Genomic DNA, 10,416 nt, shown 5'->3' with positions numbered 1-10,416 from the left:
GGTAGGGCCAGTGAATTGGTAAAAATGGGAGCTTGTGTGAAGAGCTTGGCTATGAGTAGATGAGCCATTTAAAAGAGATGCAGGGTCACAGGGAAGGGAGATAGGCTTCAGGGAGTTTGTGTGTGTGTGTGTGTGTGTGTGAGAGAGAGAGAGAGAGAGAGACAGACAGACAGACAGACAGAGAGACAGAGAGAGAGAGAGAACAGAAAAGGATGAGATCTTGCATAGTAGCAGGGAGAATTATCCTTGGATAGCAGGGATATTCCCTCTCAGCTGGGAGGAAAGGTTTTATATAGAAACTTGTGTAAGACAAGGATGGTTTCAGCTGAACAGTTTATCCATGTAGGGCCAGAAGGTTAAAGAAAGCTCTTCCTGCCAGGCATGGTGGCGCACACCTTTAATCCCCACACTTGGGAGGCAGAGGTGGGAAATCTCTGTGAGTTCCAGGCCAGCTGGGGCTGCAGGAAGACCCTGTCTCAAAAAGACCCCCCCAAAAAAAAGAAAGAAAGAAAAAGAAAGAAAGCTCTTTCCATATACACCAAAGGTTTAATGTTCTCTGTGATGGGTTAGTTCATTGTTTGAGGAATAGGTTGATACTTATAAAAGATGGTGGTGAAAGTTGAGAACAGTAACAGAAAGATTTAGTTATTTTTTAACTTTGATATTTAAAATCCCATGCTGTGATCAGTCCATAGGTATGATTTTCTCCCACTCTACTTAGACCGTCGTAGGAGAGGAACAGCTTGACAGTTCCAAGGTTAGAAGTTCATGGGTTATATACATAAGGGACAGAGAAGGCCAACACACCAATGGTTTGACTATGGGAACTAGGTTCCACCAGAAGAAAGTGTTGCTAGGAAAGGTCAGAGAGAAAATGAAGACATTTACAACTTGAGACGATTCTGATGCCAAAAGACAAGTATGGAGAACATGATGGGTAAGAGATGGGATAGGAAATTGTTACAGGTTATGGATCTCTGGATTTTTAAGATTTCAGAGATGCAATAAAAAGGGGGGCCTGGAGAGATGGTTCAGCGGTTAAGAATACTGGCTGTTCTTGCAGAAGACCCAGGTTCGAATCCCAGCACACACGGCAGCTAACAACTGTTGGTAACTCCAGTTCCAGGGTATCCAACAGCCTCTTCTGTCCTCCATGGGCATTGCATGACACGGGTGCACCTACCTACATGCAGGCAATACACACATACACATAAAATAAAAAAATAATAAAATATTTAGAAAAGATTTCAGAGATGATGACATAGTGTGACAAAACATAGGCTTTAGGGAAACTGTTTCGATTTCCACCATATGACCCAGTGAATTACTTAAATCTCTTTGATCATTGGTTTCTTTGCATGAAAAAATGAGAGGCCAGGAGAATGCTACCATCTAATTGTTTGTCCTGGGAACTATAGAACCTGACAGAAGGAACCACCTCTGTCGGAGGAAGCTGCAGATAAATGCATTCCTAGAGCTGTGGGTTTGATTGCTGAATTTGTATTGGACTCTTGAAAGTTCATTCTTTTTTTTTTTTTTTTTTTTTGAGACGGTCTCCGTGAAACCCAGCTGGCCTGGAACTTGCTATGTAGACCAGGCTGGCTGGCCTCGATCTCACAGAGATCTGCTTGCTTCTGCCTCCTGAGTGCTGGGATTATTGGAGTGTGATACCACACCTGGCGGGGTAAGTTCATTCTTGATCTATTATTGATAATGTATATCTATTATATGAGATTTCAAAAAATATTTTATTTTATGTGGATGACTATATTGCATGTAGGTAGGTGTACTCATGTCATGCAATGCCCTAGGTGGTCAGAAGAGGGTGTTGGATCCCCTGGAACTGGAGTCACAGATGGTTGTTAGCCACTATGTGGGTACTGGGAATTGAACCTGAGTCCTCTACAAGAGCAGTGTTCTTAACCACTGAGCCATCTCTCCAGCCCAATAGTACACATCTAAAACATTCTTAAGCAACAGGATCATAACTACAGTTTCTTACTACAGTTATATATCTGCTGAACTTAAGTCTTCCAAGTACCGATATCTACTTGACTTGAAACACAATTCAAATATAGATATAATTCCTACACTAAGCAACCTACTGGTGTCAGATCCTGCATAACAGGTTAAACAGTTTTGGGATCGATGATTCTACTTTTAACGTACTACAATGGAAGTTGTTATTTATCAATGAAAGCTTTTTCTCTTTCTCTTTACCCCCCTCCCTCTCCCCTCCTTCTCCTCTTCCTCCTACTCTTCATCTTCCTCTTCCTCCTACTCTTCATCTTCCTCTTCTTCCTCCTCTTCCTCTTCTGTTTTGTTGGTTTGTTGCTGCTGGGGAGGAAATCCTGGGCCTCATGTATGTTAAGCAAGTGTTCTACCACTAAGATATGATCCTAGCTCACTAAAAGATTCTTATTAAACCTATAATAATTATCCATCTAATCATTTACATAAACATTCTTTTGGTATCTTCGTATCTGTGCATTATTCATGTGTGTATGTTTGTATATGTGTGTACTTGTGTGTGTGAATAGGCCAGAGGTTAACCTTGAGTGCTGTTCCCCAAAATGGCTGTCTTCCTTGTTTTGTTGTTGTTGTTTGTTTGAGACAGTGTTTCTCTTTGGTCTGGGGCTCACTGATGCATCTAGGCTGGCTGGGAATCGATCCTTAGAAATCTTCCTGTCTCTGCCCTCACAGTGCTGGGATTACATATGAACACTACCATGACCAGTTTTTTTAATATGAATTCTAGGTCTCAAACTCAGGTCTTCATGCTTGTGTGGCAAGCACTTTACAGACTAAGCCATCTGCCTAGTCCTCTTTCAGTGTTTTTATGAGACCTAGAAACAAAGCTGTATTTCCTAACTTACCATCAATTCAACCATCTTTCTATGATGTTTATAGAAATAGTTGGTACTAGAGATTATTAATATGTAATTTTTTTTCTGTTTTTTCGGGGGAGGAAGACAGGGTCTCACTATGTAGTCCTGGCTGGTCTCAAACTCACTATGTAGACCAGGTTGGTTTCAAACACAGAGATCTGCCTGCCTCTGCCTCCAGAGTGCTGGGATAAAAGGTATGCACCACCACTCCCAGCTTAATAAGTAATTTTATTTATTTTTTATTTTTTATTTTTTTAATATGTAATTTTAAGCCATAAGAACAGTATAGTCCTCTGAGTATGCATTGACGATAAATAGATAAATAAAAGGTGGTATATAACTGAATTATTATTCAGCCTTAAAGAGGGAGGAAATTCCAACATATGCCACTAGTTGAACATCTGAGGATATTATGCTAAGTGAAAAATATAGTCACAAAGAAGACAAATAATGTCTGGTATCACTTTGTGAGGTGCTTCAAGCTTCAAAGACCATAGAGACAGGGAGTGGAATGCACAAAGACGTTATGATGAAGGTTTCAGGGAATCCTGGGAACATCTGAGTCCTTGGTTTCAGTCTTTCCTGAGATATGTCCTGTGTTTTACCTTCTTTAACTCACTTAATATCAGGTTGTGGGGTTTTATAAAACTTTACTAAAGACTTGGGTTTAAAAGATCAAGTGAGAGCACTGTCACCTACCCTTTAGTTTCATAAGGCCTGCAGCATACGCCACACTGGTAGCTGTTACTATATGTATTGTTTCTGTGAGGCTTTTGTTCTCAAATCTCTATATTTATGTCTTTAGAACTTTTATCACATATCTTAGCCAAGCTAAATGATCAAGAATAATTCCTGTATTTTTAAAAATTTTTATTTATTATTTTTGTTTTATGTGTATGTGTGTTTTGCCTGCATGTAGGTAAGTGCACCCATGTCGTGCAATGTCCTCGGAGGTCCGAAGAGGCTGTTGGATCCCCTGGGACTGGAGTTACGGGCAGTTGTTAGTTGCCATGTGGGTGCTCGATTTGAACCCGGGTCTTCTGCAAGAAGAACCAGTGTTCTTAACCGCTGAGCCATTTCTCCAGTTCCAATTCCTGTATTTTTTTGAGAATGCTGAAAGCTGAATACAGAGAAGTACCTTTCCTCCTCATTTACCATTCTTCCTCAACCATCTGTTCCTAGGCTTTGTCACCTCATCCCTAAACCCTTTATCCTCTTTATTGTTCTCTTCCTATTTAAGATAATGTTCCCTCATAAGCCTGCGAGATCCTTTATTCCCCTTTATGCAGAGACAATAAGTAAGGTCACACTCCTGACAGAAAAATGGTTACTGTGGCCTTATTTGTCTGGGTCTTGGTTTTAACAAGAAAAAAAAAAAATCAAAACAGCCATATTTAAGGAAACGTAGAGTTTGTAATGTATAATAAAGCACAAGCCCTTTGAAAAGCTAAGTGGGTACTAGATTTAACTTGTGGTACAGAACACTTTATTCCATTGCCTTGTGAACATAAATGCTTGTGTTCCACTGAGAAATAATTATCTATTTTTAGCACTGACCATGATCTGGTATGTCATGGAGAGGGAGGAAATAGTATTGTGCTCTGCTAAAGTAGTTAAGCTCTGTCATCACTCATTAACTGTATAAGAGAAAACAGGAAGTATTGGTGTCACTGTCTGGTTATTATACCTTAAAATTTTTGAATTGACAAATAATAATTGTATATGTTTATGGAGACCTATGTGATGTTTCGATAAATGTGTATATTGTAGAAAGATGAAATCAAGTTGATAATAGATGTTATCTCATATATTTGCCATAGTTTTGTGGCAAGAATGTCTAAGATCTGTTCTTTTAGCAGTGTGAAGTATAGGGGCTATTAACTGTGGTTACCACGCTGTGCAGCAGATCTCTGAAGCTTGTTCCTACTGTCTAATGGAAACTGTGCTTTTTGACCAATACTTGCCACTCTTCTCTGGGTTATTATGAATTTGACCTTTGCAGATCTTACATATAAGTGAGGTCATGAGAAGTTTGTCTTTCTGCTTATTTCACTTAGCACAGTGTCTGCCCGCTCCACCCATGTTGTTACAAGTGATAGAAGTTCCTCTGTTTAAAAGATTGTATATAAATTCAAAAATCAAGGCTGGATCCGTATTATTAAAAATAAATTAAAAAATATAAAAGACTGTATAGAGCCCAACCTAACAGCATATGCCTACCACCCCAGCACTCAGGAGGCTGAGGCAGAAGGATTGTGAGTCAGATATCAGCCTGGGTGTCCTATCTTAAGATTCTGTCTTAAAAAACAAACAGCCCACAAATAAATAAACAAACAAACAAAAACCAAATGAAACCAAAACAAGAGTCTGTTTAGGGCTGGAGGTGGAGCTCAGTGGTAGAGCACTTGCCTAACATACAAGGTCCTAGGGTCCAGAACTAAAAACAAAAAGGCTGTATAGTATTCCATTGTGTGTATATGCCATATGTTTTCAAGTCCCTTTATATAATGATGAACATTTCGGTTGTTTCTATATTATGGCTGTGTGAACAGTGCTAATGGTAACATGAGGTATCTATTTGTCATACTGATTTCATTTGTTTGGTATTTTTCATTAATAGCAAGATTATTGATTATAGGGTGATTCTAATTTTAAGTTTTGAGAAATCTCTGTGTTGATTTCCAAAGTGGCAGGACTAATTTGCAACCTATCAACAGCAGACTCCACATCCACACAAGTGCTAGTTAGCTTTCACCCTTTTGATATCAGCTATTTTGCTTGGTCTAGGGACTGTTTCCACACTTTTGCTTTGTGCATTTGAAATGAACTTCTCAGTTCTGTTCTCAGAACACTTACCAGGTAAAAGGACTACCTCTGCTTTTCTAGTACCCAGATCCACTGCCAGTTATCATTTAATTATTATAAACTTCTTGACACAGTTTTGGGAAACAATAATATTATAGTAGATACTAATGCTGTTTCAGGCTGCTGGGCAGAAACTCTTGGATGCTTGAGGATTGCTTGATCCCAGGAGCTCAAGGCCAGCCTGGGTGACAGAGTGAGACTCTCATCCCAAAAAGAAAAAAAAAAAAAAAAAAAAGGGCAAGGGGGTGTGCGGTCTAGAGAGATGGCTCAGAGATTAAGAGCACTGGATGCTCTTGCAGAGGACCTACATAGTGGCTAACAACTGTTGTAACTCCAGTTCCAGGGAATCTGGCCCCGTCTTCTGACCTCTGTGGGCATTGTACATGTGGGTTACACCTACATACATGCAGGCAAAACACTCTTGCACATAAAATAAATAAATATATATTTTTAATTTAAAGGAAGAGCAAGGGGCTGAAGAGATGGCTCAGCAGTTATGAGCACTGACCTCTCTTGCAGAGGACTGCAACAACCACAAAGCAGCTAACAACTATTTGTAACTCCATTTCCAGGGATCCAATGCCCTTTTCTGGCCTCTGTGGAATTGCATGACATGGGTGCACTCATATACACACATGCAGGCAAAACCCTCATACACATAAAATAAAAATAAAAATATTGCTGGGCATGGTGGTGCACACCTTTAATCCTAGCACTCCAGAGGCAGAGGCAGGTGGATCCCTGTGAGTTTAAGGCCAGCCTGGTCTACATAGTGAGTTCCAGGACAGCTGGGGCTACAGGAAGACCCTGTCTCAAAAAGACCAAAAAAAAAAATTTTTTTTTTTTTTAAAGATTTAAGGGAGCATGGTAGTGCATGCCTTTAGTCCCAGCACTCAGGAGATAGAGGCAAGTGGCTATGTGAGTTTGAGGACAGCCTGATCGACATAGAGAATTCCAGGCCAGCCAGGGATATATAATGAGACCCTGTCTCAGAAAAAGAAAAAAGGAGAGAGAAAAGGAAGAAAGGAAGGAAGAAAAAGGAAAAAAAAGAACAAAGGAAGGAATGAAAGGAAGGAGGAAAGGGAGGGAGGGAGGGGAAAATGAGCACGGGGGCATGACTCCTTGGACTTTCACTAATGCCATACTTCGAGGCCTTTTTCTCTTTTTCTCCCAGGCTCTTAAACATATCATTGGTCACAGGATGAATGTGATTGGCTATTTAGATTAATAAAATGAGGGTAAATGGAGAATGACTCCAAACCAATTTTCCCGATGTAAACTCCCATCTATAGTTAGTGGTTTGCAGAAGCCTGTTTTAGAGGCATGGTGCTAAAATGTCATTATATAGCCTGTGCCCACTTGTCTGTGTTTCCAATGAGCTTCCAGTTGATATGCGATGGGGCACCACACTCTGGGGCCCACACATTGTGTACTCTGAATATGTGGCCACCTGTGCATGTGGCTCTCTTTGCTGTTCCCTCAGACAAATCAGCTACTTCAGCACTTGAGGCAAGAGACTGTACTATATTCAAGTGAAGACTGAGGGGCTAACCAGACTCATTACTTCCATTGTGAGTTCTAGACTCAGCAGCTGAGCTAGAAGAGACAGAGATAAAGAGAGAGAACTGGATAGCCTAAGACTAGCCTAGCCTTTATTTTGGAACAAGAGGCTATTTTTGTTTCTAAATGACTGGGTTGGTATCTGGTGGCAAGAGAAAGTTGAAAGTAACCACCGTGTCTGTAATTTTAGTGAATTTTAAGTGTCCGCTTTTATACCTTTTATTCCCTTCTGCCTCTCTTTAGAAAAGCTCTGAATTGCCTAGTCATATGCACATGATAGTAAAGCTTTCATAGTCTCATAAACAACATTAACATATTAAACCCATGTCATCACTGAGCACATGGGTTCCCCTGGGGTGTGGCTGTCATGTGTCTTTTCTCAATAAATCTAAACTGGGTCCTAAAACTGACTTGTGTCTAACCTTTGTTTACTGGTAACAGGAGCTCTGGGACCCCGCCTCCTTCACGCTGGCCGAAAGTCTTTCCCTACATACTTCCTTCAACCAGTGGACTTGAAATGACTGAGTTCCTGATCTGTGACTTCATCTCCTATCTTTGACTGTGAATTTGACCCTTAGACTTGATGAGATGACAAAGAACTTGCTTCTCTAGATTAATTGTTCACCCCTGCCACACCTCCCCATGTGTAGTTTTATTGCCTCTGGCTTCCTTCCCTCTCAGCTGCTGTGGGTAAATTCCTAACTCAAGTACCCCCAGTCTCAGGGACTAAGACCCCGCTTGGCCCGCCTTCCTTCTCACCCCAACCAGAAGAAAAGTGAGACATCCAAAATCTTAACAATATATGATTTGATACACAAAAAATGGATCATGTTTCCTACAAAAGGATGTGACTCCCTAGGAGTGGGGGGTGAATCTGAATCAGAAATTTTCATTTTTATTTATTTTGAGAGAAAGGATCATAAGTGGGGAAAATTCATTTGCTATTTAAGAAACATCAAGTTAAAAAAGTTCTTTTAAACTAAATACATAAAAATTTATTGCTTTTGGGGTTGCAGAGATGGCTCAGTCAGAAAGTGCTTGTACAAGCATGAGGACCTGAGCCTGGATCCCTATCATCCATATAAAAAGCCAGATGTGCTGGGATCAGCACTGGGGAGGTGGAGACAGGAAGATTGCTTGCTAACCAGCTGGTCTAGCCATATGGGTGATCTCTAGATTCAAGGAGAGACCCTGCCTCAAAAAATGAGGTGAATGGTTCAGTGAGATGACTCAGCAGGTAAAGGCACTTGCTGCTAAGCCTGATGACCTGAGTTTGATCCTTGGAACCCACATAGTAGAAGGAGAGATTTTCTTCTGACCTCCATACCTGCACTGTGACATGTGCATATGCACTCACATGCAAGCACAAACACACACACACACACACACACACACACACAAAGTAAATGTAAAAAATAAAGGAATGAGATTGAAGGAGATGCAATGTAGACCTCTGACCTCCACATGTATGCACACATAAGTGCAATGTACATGTGTTCTCTCTCTCTCTCTCTCTCTCTCTCTCTCTCACTCACTCACATACACACACACACACACACATACACACAATCTTTTGTTTTAGTCTGGCTAAAGAAAATTGTATGGAGGGATAAAAAGGCCAAGCAGAAAAGAGCCAGGACAGGTTGCATCAGCAGAGATCAGAAAGGGCTAGATAGGACTCACTAGAGAGGAATGATCCACATCCTTTTTGGGAACTAAGAAATGAGCAAGTGCCAAAGATGATTCAGTTCTGCCAACCATTTTAGGGGAATGTGTGATTTGATGATACAGCCATGTGACAAGGGCCTGCTTGACTTTAGAGAAAAATTTCAAGATGAATCAATAACAAAATAAACAAATTTTAACAAACTTTTAATTTCAGAGATGCATTTTTCTCTTAAATATATAGTTCTCTAGTCCTAAGCACTTTTTCATTTTAAGTAGGCCTGCCTCTAACTTTTGTGAGTCCTAGGACAAGAGTAGAGGCCCATATACTCTATATCTAAATACTTGAAAGTTATACATAAAGCTAACAAGTTTTGTTAAATAAAATATGTTCTACCCTCTTACTTTGATAAATGTATCTTCATAACAACTTGTAATGCAGGTTCAAATGTAGAATTATTGAACTCCTGGAACATCAGTATAGGGTATGCCAGCTCATCAGTGATGTGTTCACCCTTGGGAATTTGAGCCTAGGGAATAAGCCTGAACAGGCTCTGGGAAGTGGGCTTAGGCCTTTTGGGTTGGGGACTCTTAATTCCTGGGTACTTTTATGGTGGTCTTAGGCTTCCTCATCTAATGAGGAAGTTTGTAGCCAGAAAAACCTCAGAGTGGGGCTGTTTCAGGTTTAGGGTTCAGGGCAGGGAGGCCCTTTACACAGGACCTAAGGTAGATGGATATTGATTTGTCATCTAGGAATCACCCTTCACTATCCTGACTCTGCTACTAACCTGTCCTTATCCTTGCCTTTTCTCTGTTTGGCATCACACAGGAAGGCTACCTATGTTCTGCTCAAATGCTAGTTTTACTAAATAGGACACAATGGTGGTATCTTCCATCATTTCTCTCTTTGATTCCAATTACTTCTACTAATTATCTAAGATCTTATTAGCAAAGTTTACTCCTGGGAGGCCTGTTAAGGAAGGAGTGTGGAACTGGGGGACAGACAAGTGTTTTTCTTTAGTGAGGAAAAAGCTATTCAAACAATTCATTCAAATTTTGCTCTGTGTATAGAGGAACAAAAACTCTAAGGAACATTTACACTGAGAAGGAAGAAATACTGCTTGCTGATGACAGCTAGAGAGGAGGAGAAAGTTCAAGATGGACCAGGCTTCCAGCAGGACCATTTGAAATGGAAAGGAAAATGGAAAGCGCGTGCTAGCACTATCACTAGATATATTTATATCACTAAGTATATTTATTTTCTTTTCAAATGGTAGGAAATAGACACCACACAGGCCCTTCTGGTAATCTGAAAGAAAGTGAGTAAAACAGAACGTACTCACTTCTCATCCAGTGGTGACCCATTCTTGAGAAGGTACTCAGTTACCTTGAGATTCCTATGACATTGCCTTAAACCTGCAACCTTGTGTGATAAGAG

The sequence above is a fragment of the Nannospalax galili genome, unplaced genomic scaffold (genome assembly GCF_000622305.1).
Source record: "Nannospalax galili isolate Female #2095 unplaced genomic scaffold, S.galili_v1.0 scaffold22, whole genome shotgun sequence".
Classification (NCBI taxonomy): domain Eukaryota; kingdom Metazoa; phylum Chordata; class Mammalia; order Rodentia; family Spalacidae; genus Nannospalax; species Nannospalax galili.
Note: the sequence above shows the minus strand (reverse complement) of the source record.